We start from the raw sequence: 23,043 nt of genomic DNA, 5'->3' as shown, positions 1-23,043 counted from the left end.
AAGGGCAGTACGTAAGTCAGAAAAACTCTTCTGACATTCATCAGTCCAAGGAAGGGGTTGGGGTGTGTCTTTCAAAGTGAGTGCCAACAAAGGTTTAGCCAACAAAGAAACATTTGGAATCCACTGTCTACAATAAGAGGTAATGCCCAGAAGGGCACGCACTTCTCTTTGTGTGGATGGCACAGACATTTGTGCAATTGCTTGAATACGTTCTGGGGTCAGTCGCCTTCCCTCCTTCGAAAAGAGATGACCTAGATAGGTAACCTCTTGGCGGGCATATTATAATTTAGAAGGTGAAACCTTATGGTGAAGGTCAGACAAGTGACGCAATAGTCACGTTTTTGCAAATATCCTCTGAATCAGCAGCAATCAATAAATCATCCACATACTGAATAAGGGTAGCACCTGGCGGCAAAGGAAAAGCATCAAGCTGACATTTCAGAGCTTGGCTATACATGGAGGGACTTTCGCAATAGCCTTGGGGTGCGCGCTTGAACCGGAAACTTCGGCCTCCTAAAGAGAAGCCAAACATATCCCTACTCTCTTCAGCAATGGGGATGCTGAAGAAAGCATTTTTCAGATCGATAACAGAAAACCAAGCTGCCGAGGCAGATATCATAGTTAACAGGGCAGTGATATCTGGAACAACAGGAAACTGTGGTACAACAATTTTATTAACCTCCCGGAGATCAATAACAAAGAGTTAAACAGGAGGCTGAGAAGGACCAGTGCGTTTAAGAACAGGACTATTGCATACATTTCCCCTTGTCTCCTCGACCACACCCTTCTGAACCAAATCATAAATAATAGCAAAAAGTGCTTTTTCACCATCATTGGGAATTTTGTATTGAGGGATGTGTGACAATTTAACATTGGGCTTGAGGGTAACCACATAGGGTGGGATCTCAAGACAACCAACATCATTTGGACCCGTGGCCCAAAGTGTCGCAGGGAGAGAGACCAATTCATGTGGAAATTGATTTTTAGACAAATACATTGGAGAAGTCAGTTTCTGTCCCAAAACGAGGTGCACACCAGAAGGGGAACAATATATCGTTGCATGCAATCTTTTCAATAAATCCAAACACAACAGATTTTCACCGCAACCAGCCGTTAAAAGAAGCGGAGCTTCCAAATCATAAGAACCAATCGAAATAGGCAGAGGACAAGAGATCGGGCTATGAACTGGGGCGCCAGAAAATCCTAGGGATACGTTTGTTAAGCCAGACAAAGGTGCCCCAGGGAGTTTGGAGTGAATAATAGAACTTCTCATCGCACCAGTATCTAAAAGAAATGGCTCTGAAACACCCATTGTAGTGACATTAACATAAGGCCCATTCTGATCTACTGAAATCGATACAACTCCCTCACTTTGTCTATGGCTGTCCTAGTTAGCGTGAAGACCGTCATTCTCACCTTCAACATAGTAATCATCATTGTAATACTGTGTAGACTGAGTATTTTGCTGATCAAAGTAGTTCATAGAATGTGGAGGTGGAGGGGAACGCTGTGTCTGGGGCGACATACCTCGACCTCTACCCCTGGGCGCTAACTGGGAACCACCACGACCTCGTGGAGTAGATAGTCCTCCATTACGCTGTAATAAAACCGGGCAGCTGTTCTTAAAATGACCTTCCTCCCTACAATAGGCGCATTGGTTAGGACCTAACAAAGGCTGCGGAATATAGGGCTCAGGCTTTTGAAACACCCTCTGAAATTGGGGAGGCTGTTGAAACTGGTGCTGAGCAGAGTGAGGAGGATAAGCTTGTTGCAGAAGAACCTTTGTTTTTAATTCTTTAGTCTTCTTATCTTGCTTGTCTTTTTCCTCTTTGTCCCTGTTTTCGTAATATTGTGCAGTAGCCAATATCTGAGCCGAAGAAGAAACAGCCCATGAACTTTCAGAGTCTTTTAACTTATGTGACAACTCGGGGAGCAAATTGAATACAAATGTATCTACAAATAATCGCTATCCACCCTCCAAAGTCATATCCTGACCACTGTGATCAATAAACGTCTCCTCAAAACGAGTGAAGAAATCGGAGACACTCTCATCTTTCTTCTGTTTACACGCGGCTAATTTATCCCAATTAACTCGTAAGGCGGGCATCATTGTTTTAATTAAAGTAATAATCCTACCAGGGAGTTATGTGATCAAAACATCAGGCTTAGCACCACCCACTTGTGCTCTATCCGAGGCAGTTATAGCATTCCATGTTGTTGGAGGGAGGACCACCGGGGAGTCGGGGAGACTACTCTGGGGCACCTTCCTACCGCAAAGTTATAGCCGAGCGCCGCTGAGAAGCCCCCTAGGGGAGGTCCTTCTCCTATGATCGTACTAGGCCCAGTAATACCACCACACAGGACTCCGTATCAGTTGCTTAGCTTGGTTCTTTAACAATAGTAGTACGTTCAATATTTACAGTGGGATCGAGGGATCCAGTAAGAGTCTCAACGTCTTTGGAGGGATAGGGTAGCGGGACAGTCTTGGTACCAGCCAGGTACGGGAAGGCTCTGCACCAGACCTTGAGGGCTGGTCTCAGAGCGGCTCGGACGGGGAGAGCCGCGACAGCGTCTGCAGGGCTCGGGTGGTAGTTCCGCTTGGGTCGAGCCGCGACACAGTCAGCAGGGCTCCGGTGGTAGGTCCGCTTCGGTCGAGCCGCGACGAGGTCAGCTGGGCTCTGGTGGTAAGTTTCAACAAGGTCGGGCCGCGACAGCGTCAGCAGGGCCCCAAGGTTCATGAAGGTCTTTAAGCACGGTGGAGCCGCGACGTCGTCAGCAGGGCTCAGAGGGTGGGTTCAGGATGAGTCTTCTTCCGTAGGGTCAGCCGCGATCCGATCAGCAGGGCTCTTGACTCCAGGATACAACTGTTGTCTTGTTGCCGGGTCGCCCCAGATATAGGACTTGAGCCCTTTGATGTCCAGACCCTTGCGCCCGGGGGGGCGGAGAGGCCGGGTAGGGAGCGGCGAGACGCACAGCAGGAGAGGCGCCAGGCCCCAAAGAGCTGTGGGGCGATCGCACCTAGGTGTGGAAGGACGGTTGGGGGTCCCATCGATACTGCCCTCTGCCGGGAGTGGGAAGGGTTCACGTTGTATCCCCCGGGCCAGGGGTTGGCGCCTCGATGTCGGGCCTCGCTGGGACCGAGGCCGGGTGAAGCGGGGTCACGTAGATGGTCACGTGGAGTGATGTATAATCCAAAATGGAGGAGCCCCGAGGTGCATGGGACCTCGTGCGGCTTAGCGAGGGGAACAGGACCACGCCACGAGGCCGGCTCCAACATGCGTCCCCCCCAGCTGAAGGCAGGGAGAGTCACCTATCTCCTTGGGGGTTCTCCTCGCTGAGGCGGAAGAATCTGGAAAGGCCGTCAGCATTGGCGTGGTCGTTGCCGGGACGGTGCTCCACGGTGAAGTCCATCCCTTGCAGCGAGATGGACCATCGCAACAGCTTGGGGTTCTCGCCCCGCATTTGCATTAGCCACCGCAAGGGCCGGTGGTCAGTTTGGACTCTGAAGTGGGTGCCGAAAAGGTAGGGCCGGAGCTTCTTGAGAGCCCATACCACAGCGAAGGCTTCCCGCTCGATGGTGCTCCACCTCTGTTCTCGTGGCAGCAGTCGGCGGCTGATAAAGGCCACAGGTCGGTCGAGGCCCTCGGCGTCCATCTGGGAGAGGACCGCCCCGACCCCGTACTCTGATGCATCGGTCTGCACCACAAATTCCTTGCTGTAGTCAGGGGCCTGTAGCACAGGGGCAGCACACATGGCCGCCTTGAGGGCTTCAACAGCGGTCTGACAGCGGGGCGTCCAGTGCACCGCCTTGGGCTGTTTCTTGGAAGTGAGCTCCGTAAGGGGGCCCACAATGCTGCCATAATCCTTGATGAATCGCCGGTAGTAGCCTGTGAGGCCTAAGAAGGCCCGGACAGCGGTTTGGGTTGCGGGGGGCTCCCACGCCTGGATGGCATCGACCTTTAACCGGAGGGGCGCCACCTGGCCACCCCCCACCTGGTGGCCCAGATAGGTCACAGATCCTTGACCGATCTGGCATTTGCTGGCCTTAATGGTGAGCCCGGCTCTTTGGAGAGCGGCCAGGACTTCTCCGAGGTGTCCGAGGTGCGCGGCCCAGTGGTCGCTGAAGACTGCAATGTCGTCGAGGTAGGCCGCGCTGAAGGCTTCTAGCCCGGCCAGGACCTTGTTCACCAGCCTCTGAAAGGTCGCTGGGGCGTTCTTCATACCGAAGGGCATTACCCGAAAGTGGTAGTGCCCATCGGGGGTGGAAAAGGCGGATCGTTCCTGGGCGCCGGGAGTGAGCTTGATCTGCCAGTACCCAGCGGTGAGATCAAAGGTGCTTAGGTAGCGGGCGGCCCCTAAGCGATCGATCAGCTCGTCTGCCCGGGGCAAGGGGTGGGCATCGGTCTTGGTGACTGCGTTAAGGCCCCGGTAATCTACACAAAATCTGAGTTCTGGGGCAGTGCCGGGGGCGGCGGCCTTCGGCACCAAGACCACCGGGCTGGCCCACGGGCTGCCTGAGGGCTCGATGACTCCGAGGGCGAGCATCTTGGAGACCTCGGTCTGTATGCAGGCTCGGACTCGGTCAGGTACTCTGTAGGCGCGGTGTCGCACAGGGGGGCTGTCCCCAGTATCCACGTCGTGGACGCACCAGGGGGTCACCCCGGGCGTGAGAGAGAAGAGGGCAGCGAAGGGTTGCAGCAGCTTCTGGCAGTCATGGCGCTGTTCTGGTGTCAGGGTGGCGGAGAGGCGGACGCCCTCCAAGGAGCCGTCTTGGCCCGAGGACCCCAGGAGGTCTGGTAGGGGCTCGGAGTCGCTTTCGCCCCCATCGTCGGTAGCCAGCAGCAGGCTTAGTTCAGTTCGGGCAAAGTGGGGCTTGAGCCTGTTGGCGTGCAGGACCCGGAGGGGGTTCCTCGGGGACTCCATGTCGACCAGGTACGTGACAGGGCTCTTCCTCTCAACTACCTTGAAGGGCCCGGTCCACTTGTCCTGCAGGGTGCAGGGGTCCACGGGTGACATGACCCAGACTTGCTGGCCCGTCTCGAACTCGACGGTGGAGGCATTTTCGTCATACCAGCGTTTCATGTCTTCTTGGCTGGCTTCGAGGTTGGCTTCTGCCAGGGCCCGGAACTTCCGAGTCTGGTTCCGCAGGGTCAGGAGGTACCGGTAGACGTCGGGGGGGGGGCATCTTGGACGTGCGCCTCCCAGCCCTCCTTGACCAGGCTGAGGGGCCCTCGGACGGGGTGCCCATACAATAGTTCGGAGGGGCTGAAGCCCAGGGATTTCTGTGGTACCTCTCGATAGGCGAACAGGAGGCAGGGCAGCAGGACATCCCATCTCCTCCTCAGGGGCTCTTCCAGGCCCTTGATCATCCCCTTCAGGGTTCTGTTGAACCGCTCGATCAGTCCGTTGCTCTGGGGGTGGTAAGGGGTGGTGAATTTTTAGGTGACCCCACATTGTTGCCAGAGGGATCTCATGTACTTTGAAATAAAGTTCGTACCCCTGTCGCTCACCACTTCTCGGGGGAACCCCACCCTGGAGAAGATGCCCATCAGGGCCCGGCCCACCACTGGAGCTGTCACGGTGCGGAGTGGGATGGCCTCGGGGTATCGGGTGGCGTGGTCGACCAGTACCAGGATGAAGCGGTGTCCCAGGGCGGTTCGGGGGTCGAGGGGCCCCACGATGTCGATCCCCACTCGTTCGAACGGGGTGTGGACGGCTGGAAATGGTTGGAGGGGGGCTTTAACTCGACCCCCAGTCTTCCCGCTAGCCTGGCAGGTCGGGCAGGACCGGCAGTGATGGTCCACGTCTCTCCTCATTCGGGGCCAATAGAAATGGGTCACTAGGCGGCTGTAAGTTTTGTCCCGCCCGAGGTGTCCGGCGAGTGGCACGTCATGCGCCAGGTTCAGGAGGAACTCTCGGAATCGGAGGGGGACCACCAACACCCGGCTGGCCCCCAGTTCGGCGACTTTCTGCTCGCTATACAATAAGTCATTGTCCCAATAGATCCAGTGGGTTCCCGTGGGGTCCCCCGCGGCCTGGGCGGCCACTTGCTGTCGGGCCCCCTCGAGGGACGGGCAGGCCTTCTGCTCTTGCTGGAATTGTTCGCGGGTGGGGCCCCCGTCGTGGCGCCACTGGGCCAGCTCGGGGATCTCGCTGAGGGAGGCGGCCTCGTCAGGAGAAAGTTCGGATGGCCCGGCCTCATCGTCAGGTTCCTCTGTGCCGGAGGAGGGTGGTAGTTTGGGGCCCGTCGGCTTGTCGGGGGCCGCGGCAGCGGCTGGTTGGGCGGTCATGGACCGGGTGGTGGCGCAGTCCCACTCGGGCAGCCCTAGCATCCCCAGATGCTCTCGGCGTTCCACCTGGGCCCAGGGGGAGCTCTCTAGGTCATTCCCCAGGAGGCAGTCCACTGGGGCGTCATCGCGGACAGTTACTTTTAGGGTGCCGGACACTCCTCCCCACTCGAAGGGGATCCTGGCCATCCGGCACATGCTCTCGGTGTTGTCCGCGGTCCGGACAGGGCATAGGACATGTGGCAGGATTTGTTCGGGGGTCACCAGGTGGCAGCGGACAGCGGTCACACTGGCCCCAGTGTCCCGGAGGGCTTTGGCCCGTCGTCCATTGATGGTGACCCACTGCTGGTACTTCTGGGTGTTGCTTGGGATGGCAGCTCGGGGCACCATTTCTCGGGAGCCCAGGCATACGAGCGACATGGCAGCTGGTTCCCACTCGGGGGACCCGCCGTCGTGGTTTTTCTCCTCGTCCTCTCCTTCCCTCAGGGCTGCGTCGGCTATTTGCCGGGGAGGGGGCCCAGCGGTCCCGTTCCGTCTGTTCATGGGGCAGGCCGGGTCGCTCGCATAGTGGCCGGTCTGCTGGCAGCCGAAGCAGGTCACTGACGGTCGGGGTCCAGGCCGTGCGATAGGGGTCCCCCTTCGGCCCAGGGTCGGGGACGTGTGGTTGTTGGCTTGGCCTCGTGGCAGGCTTCTGGGCGGCCCGGCCGGGAATTCTCGACTGCGGTGGGACCCCCCTCCTCCACCTCGCTGGCGGGGAGGTCCCGTGGTACTCCGTTGGTAGTCCCCCACGGGGTTCCGGGGGACCCGGGTGTTGACCAATCGGCCGGCTTCGGCGGCGAGCTTCCGGGGCTCGGTCAGTTTACTGTCCAGGAGGTGTTGCCTTAGTTCAACAAAGTAGTTGTTGGCAAGGTGCTCCCAGACAATAAGGTCGAACAGTTCATTGTACGAGGTGACCTTGCTCCCTTTTATCCATCCTTCAAAGGCTCGGCTGAAGAAGTCTACGTATTCGACCCACGTGGTACCGGGGAGCTTCTTGCAGTCCCGGAAGCGCTGCCGGTACATCTCGGCTGATAGTCCGTAGCGTGTGAGTAGGGCTTCTTTCATGTGGTCGTATGATGTCATCACCGCGTCGGGGAGTTGCAGCAGGGTATCCCGGCCCTCGCTGAGGAACGTCCCCCATAGGCCGGCACCCCAATCCTTCCGGGGTACCCGATGGGAGGTCATGGCTACTTCGTATGCTCGGAACCATTGCTGGATGTCGTCATTTTTATAGTACTCCTTGACGACATCCTTGGGGATATGAACCTTTGGCTCGGTCAGTGGCAGAGCGTCCCGGGATCCGGGGGTGCTGGCCTCCCCCGTTTTGGATTTTAGTTCAAGTTCCTTGAGGCTCCTCTCGTGCTCGAGGGTTAGCCGTCTCTCCTCTAGTTCCCGATGCCGTTTCTTTTCTTCGATTTCCTCTTGCAGCCGCAGTTGCTCCAAAGATATTTTCTTCTCCGCCAGTAGGAGCTCACCGTCCAGCCGTAGTCGGGCGAGGTCCATTTCGTGTGTCCGGACCCTCTCCCGTTCTCGCATTTCTTCGTGGGAAAGGCTGGCTTCTGGGACGTTTCGCCCCCCATCTGTCGGGGTTGGGGTCGGCAGGTTCCCGTCCCGGGCCGAGGTCCCTTCGGCTCGGGATGGAGTGGTCTCGGGTTCTGCCCAGGCTTTCAGGGCTTTCTGCATTTCTTCCTTGGTGCCCAATCCTGTGGTTGGGATCCCTTTGTCCTTGCAGAATTGTTTCAGTTCTTTGTGGGTGTATTCTTCCAGCCTTTCCGGTTGGAAGGTTGCGGCCACGGTTGCTTCTTGGCCGTCCATGGTTCCCTTTTCTTTTTCCGTCTGGTTAGGTAGTGGGTGCGTTACTTGCCTGTACGATTGCGTCTGGCTCGGATCCCGTCGCTGGCCACCAAATGTTGGAGGGAGGACCACCGGGGAGTCGGGGAGACTACTCCGGGGCACCTTCCTACCGCAAAGTTATAGCCGAGCGCCGCTGAGAAGCCCCCTAGGGGAGGTCCTTCTCCTATGATCGTACTAGGCCCAGTAATACCACCACACAGGACTCCGTATCAGTTGCTTAGCTTGGTTCTTTATCAATAGTAGTACGTTCAATATTTACAGTGGGATCGAGGGATCCAGTAAGAGTCTCAACGTCTTTGGAGGGATAGGGTAGCGGGACAGTCTTGGTACCAGCCAGGTACGGGAAGGCTCTGCGCCAGACCTTGAGTGCTGGTCTCAGAGCGGCTCGGACGGGGAGAGCCGCGACGGCGTCTGCAGGGCTCGAGTGGTAGTTCCGCTTGGGTCGAGCCGCGACACAGTCAGCAGGGCTCCGGTGGTAGGTCCGCTTCGGTCGAGCCGCGACGAGGTCAGCTGGGCTCTGGTGGTAAGTTTCAACAAGGTCGGGCCGCGACAGCGTCAGCAGGGCCCCAAGGTTCGTGAAGGTCTTTAAGCACGGTGGAGCCGCGATGTCGTCAGCAGAGCTCAGAGGGTGGGTTCAGGATGAGTCTTCTTCCGTAGGGTCAGCCGCGATCCGATCAGCAGGGCTCTTGACTCCAGGATACAACTGTTGTCTTGTTGCCGGGTCGCCCCAGATATAGGAATGGAGCCCTTTGATGTCCGGACCCTTGAGCCCGGGGGGGGCGGAGAGGCCGGGTAGGGAGCAGCCAGACGCCCAGCAGGAGAGGCGCCAGGCCCCAGAGAGCTGTGGGGCGATCGCACCTAGGTGTGGAAGGACGGTTGGGGGTCCCATCGATACTGCCCTCCGCCGGGAGTGGGAAGGGTTCACGTGGTATCCCCCGGGCCAGGGGTTGGCGCCTCGATGTCGGGCCTCGCTGGGACCGAGGCCGGGTGGAGCGGGGTCACGTAGGTGGTCACGTGGAGTGACGTATAATCCAAAATGGAGGAGCCCCGAGGTGCATGGGACCTCGTGCGGCTTTGCGAGGGGGAACAGGACCACGCCACGAGGCCGGCTCCAACACATGTACCACCCAATTCTTCAGCGTGATCCTCTCTACGAATCCGAGCCCATTACGCTTGTGGGACTACATTTCCCATCAACATGTCTATATCGGCTAAATTCATAATACAGGCATCAACAGTCTGGGACAATTCCTTATAGTAACCAGCAGGGTTTTTACGGGAATCCGGTAAAGATTGTTTGAGGGCCAAAACATCAGATCTCTTCCAGGGAACATGTACCCATATACGCTGGAAGTGAGCGGGAATAGCTGGATTATTACCTGCTTGCGCAACCTCTTCCCTCCATATCGGAGGAACCTCTCTCATTGGGTAATGTTTCAATGTCTGCCGAACAGCAGGATCAGAATCAAGAAAAGTTAGTGAAGGAAATGACGACCTAAAAGTAACAAGTGTCCTTACGGCGTCCTCAACCCTAGAACCCACAATGAGTCCTTTATCGAAATTAGCCTGAACATCCAGCAGACCCTGGGGAAGTAAACCCAAATCCATATCCTCCCATTCTTTAGCGAGAGTGTCACACATAAAATTAAATACATATCTCTGCGTGGGTGCTTCCCACTGATTAAAGGTGATCATGATATCTTTCACACTATACTGAGGACCCTTCTCGATACATTTGCGAGCGAGAGAGTCCAATACCATCCTTTCGTCGGAACCTGGAAGTTGACTACGAGACTGTCTTCGAGGAAAAGCCGGAGACATGTTCAGAGTCCCAAAGAAAGGGGACAAGAAACCCGAGACAGTATCTGTTATTCGTTTGCGCAGAGTAGGAGAATTAGACATAAGGACAGGGTACAAGGTATTAGGCGATTCAGGAGAGGAACTGGCAGTTATAAGGGGAGCCGAAGGCAAAGGAGATTGAGGTTCAGGAGATGGAGACAAAGGAATCGGTGGCACGAGAAGTGGGAGGGCAATACCGGAAGGGGCAAATGTGGAAGAACCGGAACAGGTGGGGGAACAACAGGCAACTGAACAGGTTGTAACAACGGGGGTGCATTAGCACCTTGTACATAGGGTGGAGGCAATCTCAATAGGTGAGACATCAAAGGGTCTTCCTCCAGATCCTTACTTTTATCAGAAGGGGAATTAGGCAACACCGGATAGCATCTATCTATTGCCCTACGATGCTGTCTCTCTGAAATTTCTATTGCATTATCAATCTCATTATCTTTAAAGTGCTGGGCAGCCTGTATAATCGTCATGTCTTGTGCTTTCTTACCTCGTTTTGCCTGCTTCATTTGTTTCTGTTTGGCTTCCTTACGCCAGAGGCGGAAAGAGTCAAACATTGCCGGCCGGGCTTGTCTTTTGAACAATATCGCTTCCAAATTGTCTAATATGTCAGGGTCAAAACTACCATTTTGTGGCCACTGTAGAACGCCATCGTTCTTCGTATATCGGATCCATGCCTTATTAACTCCTTCAGTGCCCATGACGAGATGGTCTCGTCATGGAGCGCGGTTGCGCTGTGCCCATGACGAGACTATCTTGTCATGAACCCCTCCCGCTAATGAAAGGGCCGGCACAGAGCGGGGAAAGGGCGGGGCACTGAAGGGGTTAAAGGCAATGGGGCCGACACCATGTTTTGAATAAAGCTCATAGGTGGGAGATCCAACCGGAGGAATCGGACAAGAGTCCTCCAGCCGGGAATCCCTATTACAACCAAGGCAACAGAATTTCCTAAACTTACTCAGACCAGGCATCGTTATTTCACAGGACTGTTCACAAACATCAAGGGGCTAAAATCAAATAATATAGCAGAAACGTACTCAACCCTCGGCTTCGGTTTTTGCAATAGCCGAATCAAAGACCCAAATCAAAACAAAAATAGTGGGAGCTACCCACCAATACTTAACTAAGTGTCATCTTACGCCAACAGAGTCCCGTCTAATGTCTCGTGATACCAAACATCATTAACGGGACCAAAGCAGGGCGGCAGTCAGGGCAGCAGTCGTCAGCAGCTGTCAGAAAGGAGAAACCGCGCTGCAAAAGACCTTCAGACCACTTCGACATACAGGGGTCGCTTGACGTGGTTCGCGATTCCTCCAGAATTTTCTTGCGGGGCTCCTCAAGATCCTCGGGCAAGAACTGCTACCTCTGAAGCCCGCCCACGTTCGGGCGCCAATTGAAGAACCAGAACCTTATGGGCCTGGCGGTGCAGGGTACACCTTAATCGCCTGAGTTCACCTGCTTTGTCGAACAGAGACACGGGATACTCCGTTAGGCGTAGAAGATAAGGTTTATTAGCTGCAGCTAAGTACAGTTGTCCCAGAAGTACACTCGGTATGTTCTCAGGAGACTGCCACTTTACTTCGTGGCGCACAATCTTTTATAACACACATATTCACAAAGAACACTCCCAATGCATACAGGGTTAACCAATGAGAAGAGTGTGAAAACAAGATATTAAGTAATTCAAGTAAGCCTCTCTCCCAACTGTGTTTGTCACCCTTCCCCACAAGTTAATCAGTGGTAGTGTTTATAAGTCGACTTGCAGGTGGCAGGACACATTTGTATGCCCCGGAGGACAGTTGTGAAATGAGAGAATACGAGTAAAGAATATCGAAGGCCAGAGGATAAGATAAAGTCAGGAAAGAATGGTGCGAACCAACAGATTGTTGAAACAGGGATCAGTCAGACCAGACGAGGATTAGTGGAGTCGGCCGGACCCTGACACCAGCTATAAACAGAGGCAGGAGGTTATTTGACACGTTGCAGAAGGATGAGGGAAAACAACACTTCGTTCACCGTGCCGCCTGAGTGAGGGCAGCACAAAATGGTGGAATGACACAAAATGGTGGCTAAATACGAACGGGATCGGAAACTAAATTACCTCACCCCCCTCACAGGCCCCGAAGGCCAAGAAGATTGTTTCCAGTGGCTGAGGCTGGCCGAGAGGAACGAGAAGACATGAAAAGGATGCAAATCGGACTCCGGGGGGCCGAGATATGCCCCCCAGAAGGTAGGCGATCCGATGATGAAGCGCATGGGGCTCCGTCGCCGGTCACCATCAGGCCCCCGGGGTGGGTCAAGTCCTGGGGGCAGCCTCACCGAAGCTGGAGAAGGGGGGAGTGCCATCGCGTCCCCCCTCCGTGAATAGGTCCATGGGACCGGGACCCCATCCCAGGGCCCGAAGCAAAGTCGGGGAGCGCTGTCGCACTCCCCGTGAAAATTGAAGGAGGGGGTGCAAGGAGCCCACCCTGCCCCCCATCGAGCCCGTGATGACGGGAAGCGCAGGCACGCTCCCCGGGAAGAGGGAGGCGGGGGCCCGGGACCCCATCCCCGGGCCCCAAAGTCATGGAGGGGGCCTGGGGCCCCATCCCCAGGCCTAGAAGATGGAGGGAGGGGGGAGTACTGTCGCACTCCCCCAACGGCCGCCGGACCAGCGGGAGCCTCTGTATCTGCCTGCCCACGCGGGCAGACCAGAAGACTGTGCCAGCTCTCGCGGCCGCACACGGAAGTGCGGGCCGCATGGGAAGCTGGCGGGGGCAGCCGGGGGTGGGCACCATGTGCTGCCCTCCCTCGAGGATGGCCTGCTGGGGTCCCGGGTGGGACCGGGACCCCCAACCCCCTCAACCAAGGAGGAGTTGCACGGAGACCGGATGGGACCGTGCCCCCGAAAATGAAGCAGATCGGCCGGGGATGGGCTCCTCGAGCCGTACCCTCACATGGGGGTCCAGGTGGGACCGGGCCTCCCACCGAGGCCCAGGAGGTGGCGCGGAGCGCCATAAAGATGATAGTGGCTCTCCTCGGCCCAGCGGGAGAGCTGCTGCTTCCATATGCGAGCCTACCCATAATGACTTACAGGCCAGGACCGGCCTGCTGGGTCAAACCAGTGTGTTCTTTGCTTGTCGTGGCCCCAGGAGGACGGGGTCACCACAACATGAATGTGAAGGTGCTGGGGGAGCTGCTGGAGAGGCGCAGTCTTCCCCCCTACACGAAGAGAAAAGTCCCACCCTAAGTGTCTTGGGGATTTGAAAGAATAACCCCTCAAGGGCTCAGCCAGTACTTAACTACTTCTGGGCTGGAACTTTTGTTCTACAGCTGAGGGTGAATTTAAAAGTGCATCATGGAATGAAGGGCTGAGTTGGGTATGTCTGGAGAAGGGCATCCCCTGGAGGTGAAGAGGTGTATTTGTACCAGAAATGCATTTACTAATGGTTATTTCTTTTAGAGGAACTAAAGTTCATGTTTTTAATGTGAAGTATATGTGAGGTGATGTCATAAGCAAAGTGGGGTTATGTTGCCAGACATTCCTCCTATGGTGTCTGGCTGTATATGCGTAATCCTATGATTTTATCTGTGATGCCTTTAGGGGCTGCAATTGCGATACATTCTAGTGATCCACAAATGTGATGAGTACTGTCATTCTAAAGTGTTGCTTAAACATGTATTCTTGCTGCTGCACTTAGGTGAAGAAACCCAGACTGCTACCCTTAAGACATAGAGGTGCATACTTTATGGTCAGTAGGACATGCTCAGTCAGGGTTATATGTCACCAAGGCAGGGTTACCTATTTTAAATGCTTGTTGAGATATTGGGGGGGGGATCGCCACTGGGATGGTGCTAGTGCACCGGCCCCTCGCCCCAGGTTATGTTCAACCAACTGCATTGGGGGCAAGATGATGTGCATACATGCCCCAGACTGCTCTGCAACGCTACCCTCTGAGAGTCAGGCGCTACAATTCGGTGTTTGGTTCTCAGTGAAGGACAAATGTAGTCATGAAATTTTTGCAGGCCTCACAGATGCGGTTTTAGGAGACAACGGTACCCCGATATGTGAACCTGGGGTGATAATGAAGAGTTAAGAACAATGGTTCAAGGATGGCCCAAAAGGGTCCAATAGAAAAGGTGACCCAGGCAGGGTCACTTGTTTTTTAAGATAAGTGAAATCAATTCCGTAGGGAGCAGGAGACAAAGTACGTAAAGGGTCATGTAGGTCAAAAGATAGCAGGTATTTATTTAAACAAAGTCAATTTTAGAATGCTCACAAAATAAGAAAAGCGTGGTGTGAAATAGTGATAGTAGTTTTAAAAAGACATCGCATTGACAACAATATAGTAGTTGAATTCCATAATTGATCTGTTCAGCATCGCGATCATCACAGAACTTCCGCGGGATGCCCGATGGCACGTCCGAATTACGTGTTTGCGATCGCACACACTTGTGGGACTGTGCGGCCGGCTACCAAATCTTGTGGAGCACGCGAACGGATCGATAATCTCGTCGACTAATGCAGGGATCCAAGTAAGTCGCTACCACATGTACAAAAATGCATTTTGAAAGTGTGAAGAGGAAAAAAACTCTGATCCGATGCGGATCGTGGAGTTTTCAGTAACTCCGTGTTCTACGCAGAAAGCGTAGTTGGCAAAAATCCACGAACTCCGCGAGTGGATTTTACCGCTGAGGGTTATCTAAAACTAAAATTGATGATGATATTCTGGCGGCTATTGCCGCTACGACAGAGCGAACGCAGTTCCTACAAGGGTTCCCTTCTCATTACACTTATCATTTAACATTCGATCAAATTCCATTTGTAACTATACCATCGGTTGGTGATCGGCTGATTCTCAACGAGGACCGAAAAGACTTTCATTGATTGTGGTTACGCATGAAGGCGTGGCTTCTGCCCATGCAGGGGTAACTGAAACTATTTCACTTTTACAGCAACATTTTTGATGGCATGGCTTATACTAGCAAACACTTGAATATGTTCTTTGCTGTGACATTTGTCAACAGATTAAACCTTCAACTGTTTCATGTCCACTCCATACTCAACTCTATATTTCGAATCAAGCATTTGGTTGCATTTATCTTGATCACTGCCGTCCTTTAACATCAGATAATGCTTTTAAGTATATCTTGGTTACAGTGGATTCATGCACTAGATTCCTTTTGGTTTGACTGCAACCTAGTGCTGACGCTCGAACTGTTATGAAAGATTTGCATGTCTTTCTAGGGACATTTGAAAGTGGCACCTTCGATTCAGACCAAGGTCCGTGTTTTGCCTCTAAGGCTTACCGGGATGCGATCAAGTCTCTGGGGGTGCAGGTGCAATTCTTATCTCCATATGGGTCTGAGGGCAATTCTGTTGTGGAGTGGATGAACCGTGACTTAAAGCAATCTGTGACAGCTAGGGTTTTAGGTACTGGTAGGGGCTGGTTGACTCATCTTTATGGATTCCAACGTGCACTTAATAATCTCCCTAGAAGATCTCTGGGTAGGCGGACCCCATCCGAGTTGCTCTTTGGCATTAAAATGTTAGTGTCAGACCTTGATGGTCTAGACATTGTGTTGGCTGCCGCAGCATTTGACATAAGTAACCATTGTGTTATGTTACAGGATCGACAAAAGGCTTGCGACTCACAGACGAAAGCTCATTTGCCCTCTACCAAGGATGCAGCGGTGCTGATTCCAGTTTCTGTCTGGCTTCCTAAAGTTGGAGATCTGGTCCAAGAGAAGGTGGAAAACAAAAAAGAAGTTGGTCCATCATACCGTGCACCGGTCCCAGTCCTTAAGTTAAAGGGCACCGTACTGTGATTCTGCCTCCACTACCTGGTCGTAAGAAGAAGCTATACATTTCATTCGAGCTTGTAAAGCTACACTAAAAGGCCGGTACTAAATAGTATGCCTACAAGCATTCCAAGTCGGGATGTTTCACTGAATCCAATGGCTTCTGTTTCCCCAATAACTCCCCAAGAAATGGAGGAGGGGATGGAATCTTCAATTGATTTGTTGCCTGTTTTACCTTCAACATCTACAACTAAGGGTAATGAGTTTGCATCCCCACCAATTGAAGTTATAATTGAAATTCCTGAAAGAACTATACATTCACCTTCCAATGCAGAACAGCCCCAGTTATTTCAGCTGGGGTCCAGTGGTTACTATATGGACTGTGATAACTTTTCTTCAGATACATCTTCGTTGTCTTGGTCTGTGGCAGAGCCCCCTACATGGATTTGGATTTTTATCTTCTGGTTAAAAAAACATACCTGGTCCCACCATGGACATATGTCTGGATTCTGCAGATGATGGCGTTCCTCTTCATGTGGAATGGATTTGTGACAGTGTTTTTCCTACTGATTAATGGCATTTCTTCCCTGAACGCTCTGCTGTAGACTTAGTTGACGGAGTTCTGGCCCCTTACACCTCGTTTCATAAAGTGAAAAGAGATCAAGCCCTAGTAAATATTTCAGCCTTCCAATTATTGATGGTATCATTTGGGATGAGGTAGCATTCGATATCTATGGCCTGAGAAAAACATTGCAAATTCCATGCTTATCCCGCGTTTCTTTAGGTGATGTGGTTTTGTCTGGGATACACTCCAATGACTTGGATGATAATGCTGTTTACTCATTGTTATCTGATTTGAAATATGATACTGCTTTTGACACCGAAGATTTGCATTTAAATTCTGCAAATTATGCTGATTTATTATAATACCAACATTATGGTCATCTTTTTGGACACAAAACCAATACTCAGAGATCACGTTTTGGGAGCATCGCCCAACCCCATTACAGGGGAGCTCAAAGACCCAAAGGAGTAAAAGTATGTACTTTACTGGTTACAATTTCTCAGACCCTGTGTCCAATTTTATAAATTGCAGATGCCTACCCGCGCCAAATTCATGCTGATCCATACTAAATTGGTCTATTCTTTTTCCTTCATAACCGACTTGTCCCTGGAAGTTTTTGATTACTGGAGGGACACAGTAGATTTGACATCAATTTGGGATACCAAAAAATGGCAAGTGCAGGCCACTGAATCATTGCATCGTGCATGTTTAATATCGTCTCACCTCATATTTTAAATTAGACGGTACAGCAAACTACTTGTTTTTGTTTAGCCACCACTAAAAATTTGAATACTCCCTCCATTCTGTTCTTGGCTGCCTATGACACATGGCATGTACATACCAACTACATGATTGCGGATTTAACGGTCATGTTTCAGAACAGTACACTAAATTCTTCCAATATTGACCCTTTGTGTTGGGTATTGTGGCCAACAAGCTCAAATGCATGTCAATTACGCTTTATGAATACCACAAAAGGGTTTACACAAAGTAGACCTGATCCTCGTTTTCCGTATTCTCATTCAGTTAAAACATATTCTATTGGTAAATTATGTCAGCAATGGTTGGAACATTCCACACTGTCATCTGTGAAACAACATCTTTCCCTATTATCAAGTGACATCGATCTTGCTGATTTTCTTTTGGGTCCAAATTCTCCATGCGCTAAACATTTTGTTTATGCAGCAATTAATGAATTTTGGAAGCTATCGCAGATGGAAGCCTATGCCAAATAGACCAAGATAATTCAGAAAAAGTTATTGCAGTAGTTGATAACAGCATTAATACACTGTCTTCTCTGATATATACTTTGGATAATATTGTATCATCGGTAATTGATATTGTTCAAAACAGTGTCTGTTTTGTGTCATGGTCAAAATCAGCTGTGTTCTGTTATGCAATTTGGTTGAACCTTGCAAACACTAAAAAGTGAGAAAGTACCATGGGATTACCTGAATACTTCTGCACAGTTGTTACACTTTAATTTGACAGATAAACAGAAATTGATGCCAATGCAAGATGCAAAACATACGATGTAACTTATTGAAAAACTAGAAACAGTTACCATTTTCTGTGGCAGAAACTGATTCAGCTGTGTGCTTAATATATGGGGTATTTCATTGCCTATCTCACTTTTCCAGTTTAAGGCCTGTATGGAACACTATCCAGTTGGAAGATATAAACCCCTCAGGAGTAGCTATATTCCTGAATTATGGTCCTTGCCTTTCCTGTTTCGGTGTTAACGAGTGGACAAGGAGATATTCCTTACAAGGAAGTATTCTGATTGCACAGTGGGTCACTCCCTGGTCTGTAAACAAGTGAAGCTTCACGGTGCCTGCAACATTTCGGCCCCTAATTGGCTTGTTTTTTAAAAGGGACCCCGGTCCCAGCTATCATACCCGCACTGACCTTGCTTTCTAACAGCAGTTGCCTTATCCTAAATAACCACAACTGCTGCAGCTTACGGGCAGGCATCCGGTATATAGTAACAGTTTCACAACATGTTACATGTTGCAGCAATTTTCCACCACCACACAGGATTGTAGATAATTTGCTTTGGCCTTCCATTCCAACTTTGAAAACAGATTTCATTAAGCTAAGTAGACTCAAAGTGCTTTGTTTCAACAAAAAGTGTCTCTCACATCAGCTCGTCAGACCTTCGAATTGCAGGTGCTGAGAACCGCGAGTGAGATTCAGTCACTGCTAAACATGAATCTCCCCCTACAGTTTGGGGATTAATTCACCATATATTTAATTTGTCTGATACAGAGACACTAGACCACTTTTTTAATATTGTGGGATCCCACCTTGTCACCTCCTTTTAGACTATTTTTTGAGTAATTCCAGCTTTTATCCATTTTATTTTTTCCAGCCCCTTCGCAGGGTACCCCTATTGCTCCTTTTGGTTTGCGTTATACTTGTACTTCTACTGCTGCTCCACAATGGCTGCTCAACCTGTGAAGCTGCCAAGCTGGGTCCAGTTGCAGCTGCACTGTGATCGAATGTGGCAGCTTTTTTGTTTGATGCCATTAGAAGCTCTTAACATTGACTATTGGCTGACCTTCGGTTATGCCCACTTCACCTGCATGCAACATGTGTTCTACTGCCTCCGGTGCCCTTTTCAATGGGCCCTGGATGTCTGCCTCTCCAATACATCACAAGCTTCCCTGGATTATGAACTGTTGATGGGTCTGTTGATGGTCCATGACCAGGAATGGGTAGACACCTGGTGTGCAATCTTCTACTTCCACCAACGGCAGGCTTGAGTAGCTGTGCACATGTGTGAGAAAGTGCCCTCTTTCAGCATGGTTGCCCCCACTTTTTGCTGAAATGCTGATGTGCTTTGAGTGAATGTGCCCTGGACTCCGGCCAATCAGATACCCAGGGCCTATGTTCTTTCCCTAAAGCTGCATTGAAAACAAAACTCAATTGGCATCTCTGGCCACAGGTCAGCCCCTGGTAAATAGTACCACAGGTACCCAGGGCACGGTGACTAGAGAAGGCCTCTAAGGGCTGCAGCACTTATTGTGCCACCCTTAGAGGCCCTGTACCTTTACACACACACACTGCCTTTGCAGGCTGCGTGTCTTGGTGCAGAACAAAGTGAAGAGTCGACATGGCACACATCCCTGTGTGCCATGCTTACAACCCATTGCCCTGGCATAGATCAGTCAACCCTCTAGCTGGGTGCACTATACCAGTGGTAAGGGTGCAGGTGCATGAGCCCTGTACCCCTACAGTGTCTACGTCAGTTCTTAGACATTGTAAGTGCAGTGCTGTCATTAAGAGTATATGGTGCTGGGAGTTTGTCCTTACGAACTCTATAGCCCCATAATGGCTACACTGAAAACCGAGAAGTTTGGTATCAAACTTCTCGGCACATTAAACCCACACTGATGCATGTGTGGGATTTAATGAAAAATGCACACATAGGGAATCTTAGAGATGCCCCCTGAAAAACGACCAACTTAGTGTCCAGGCTGAGTGGCTGCTTCCAGCTGCCACCACCAGACATGTTTCTGGACCCCTGGGTAGAGAGCCTGCTGCTCTCTGGGGCCTGAAACAATGCGCTTCCTGGGAGGAGGTGCCAAGCCTCCTCCCCCAGGATGGGCAAGGTCCAGGAAGGGGAAGCTTCAAAGGCTTGCCGCCTTTGTGAGCTTTGCCAGGCCACTTGCTTCTTTCAGCAAATTGTCCCCACTGCTTCTGACCCCCACTTTGGGCTGGAGAACTGGCAGGAAAAGCAAGTGAGGAAGAGAGGTGTGCCCACCTCTGCCAACTCCACCCCTCAGGTGGGGGGATGAGGTGAAGCACAACTCTCAGTCCCAGCCATCTTGCAGATGAGGGACCCAGTCAAGCAAAGGGAAGAATATGCCCCCTCCTACTGGAGAGTGGCATAATAGGAGGTGTACCCATCCCAGGGAAGGGACCCATTGGTCCCAACCTTTTTACCTACTTGTAATGCCCCTAAATCTAGTACTTAGGGGCACCCGTGAACCTTGCTTCCTCAGACAAGAAACCAGAAGAAGAAAAGAGGAAGAAGGACCTAACATCCGTGCCGAAGCTAACAAGAGGAGGATGCCCACTGACTTGGCCCCAGCCCTACCGGCCTGTCCCCACCTCAAACCTGCTCCAGCAAAATCCTGGTGTATTCTTCAGCCAGCAACCTCAAGAAACTCGGAAAACCTGCCTGCCTTTCATCCCAAAGACTCTGTCTCCTGTGAACTCTGGATTTGTTCAACAACAGACTTAAGCTCCGCACGGATCCATGAGTCTGCAACACTCTGCACCCGATGCCCACGGCCTGAGTTTGAGTGGCCCAGCACCAAGAGGAGGTCTCCCGGCGATCCTGACCCAAGATCCGGTGACCCCTGACCTGCCTCAAGCCTCCAGCTGACACATGTAGCCTCAAACCGGAAGGTCCCTCCCAACTGCGACCAGGAGCTGGTAAGAAGATCCAACCCTAAAAGGCAGCTCTACACCCGATGCACCATGATCTTGGTTGGCCCAACCGATGTTGCCTAATCAACCCCCAGCATCCCAACTTACCCCTCCAAGTGGTGGCTCCACCTAGAAGACCTTCGCCCCCGAGCCTGCAGTGTGTTTGCAATCCAGAGACTCTCCATTGAAAGCTTCAGGTCCCCCGATGCCAAAACAGCACTCTGCACCCGGCCGCCCCAGTGCCGCTGAGGGTGCACCTTTTGTGCTGGCTTGAACCCCCATTTGCCCTGAGCTTAAATCCAGGAGCTTTGTTCCCACAATCCAGTGGCCTGCTCGTCAGCAGCCACCAAACTGTGACCCCCTATCCCCCGTTGGATACCATTGGGCCTCAGCACTCTGCACTCATCCGCCCTAGTGCCGCTGAGGGTGTTGCAAGAGTGCATCCTTGACCCTGGAGGACCACTGAGTCTAACCCTAGAATACCAACTCCCATAACAAAGTACTTACCTGTTAACCGATAACACTATTTTCCTCCCTAGAATAACATTGACTGTTTTTCTATGAAAAGTGCGAAGTTGGAAAACCTAAGAAATCCATTTTACTCACCTGTTTATAGGAAATGTCCCAGTGTAGTATACATATACTGCACTGTGTAAGAAAAGTAATCTGCAAAGTAGTCTACTGGTCATTTTACTAAAAAGCCTATACAAAGTATATATATTGTATTTCCAAAGCCTTGCATTTTTCAGTAACAGTACTGTAATCAAAACAAAGTGCATATACAATTGCAATCCAAACTGTGTTACAACTGCATTACTACTGTATAGTATGTATTGCTCATCTGTACCAGGCTTGCTTGGTTCTAGAAAATAAAATACCTAAAAGAATATTTCTATACAAAAACAATTGGTCAGACGTTCAGTCTTTGAGTGTGTGAAATCATTTGCTGACTGAGTGTGTCCAATAAATACTTAACACTATCCTTTAATAAAGACTTACTGCTCGACCACACTACCACAATTAGAGAGTGAGCTGCGATCTACTTTACCTCTGCCTACCTTTGCTTTCCACCGGGCTCTGTGCACACTATACCTCACTTTGGCACGGTATATACAGAGCCAGCTTCCTACAACGTGCACAGTGCCTCTTGGATCGGAGTTTTATCAAAGTGAACGCTGGTTGCTCTGCTATGCTCCTAACGACCTCAGGATATGAGGAGCTTGTGTGCTCGTTTGAATTACTTAATTGGATGGCATACCTTTTTACTATTGAAGGTTCAGACAACCTGCTGTAGCCTTTGGCATTCCACTTTTCCCGCAAAATGTTTGGCTCTGAAGATTCACTGTGAATGGATATATTTTTGGGTACCATTTTGGCTTCCTTTTTTTTTAGTTCATAAAAAGTCTACATTGAATTTGAAAGGCTCTTTGGCCTACCATCGAGACACTTTGCCTCTCCTTACCTCTGACTTTAGTTTTAGTCCGGAGCTAATGACCAATGGGAGGGTGTAACATGACCCATGGGGACATTGTCGTCTTCTCTAAGTTGGCATTAGCACGCTGCGGATTGCCCGCTGCTTTGCGCACGTTAATATAATATATTTTTTTGATTTTGATTGATTTGACTTTATTTTTGCAACTGTCACTATTGCCGTTTCCACACGAGAACCCATCGCTGTGTTCACATCGTGTAGGTTCCTGGGATTTTGTCTGAACTTTGTCAGGCAAGGTCGAATAACAATGCCCCTTTTTATTTTGTTCTGCCAGGCATTAATTAGCACCTAGACAAAACATACTGATGCAGCTGTTGTTTGGGACAAGGTACTTTGGTCTTCTTGGAATACACAAATAGGTAACGGACACTCGGAGAGGGACCTTTCCAGGGAGAAGAGCGAGACAGCACCTATTATGTAGATTTACCCTCTATAGGATAAGGTATGGGGTCTGCAGACAAAGCCCAGAGATCCTCTAATATATAATACTACTACTTCTATGCAAGGGGAGGTAGGTTAGGCTACATGTCTTTTCATAGTGACATCTCCTTTGATGATGTATGGACTAACTGCTATGCTGACAGTATTTGTATTATGCATTTTTCTGCTTGTTGTGGCACGCATACTGCATATTAGAGAATGTTAGTTAAAATAAACATTTTAAACATGTTTGTGTCTCTGTGAAATCTTGTTGTGGACAAGTACAAGAGTGCAAGCAAAAGGGTGTCTCTTGCCACCAC

Source organism: Triturus cristatus, chromosome 2_2, assembly GCF_964204655.1.
Source record: "Triturus cristatus chromosome 2_2, aTriCri1.1, whole genome shotgun sequence".
In the NCBI taxonomy this organism is placed as follows: Eukaryota; Metazoa; Chordata; class Amphibia; order Caudata; family Salamandridae; genus Triturus; species Triturus cristatus.
Note: the sequence above shows the minus strand (reverse complement) of the source record.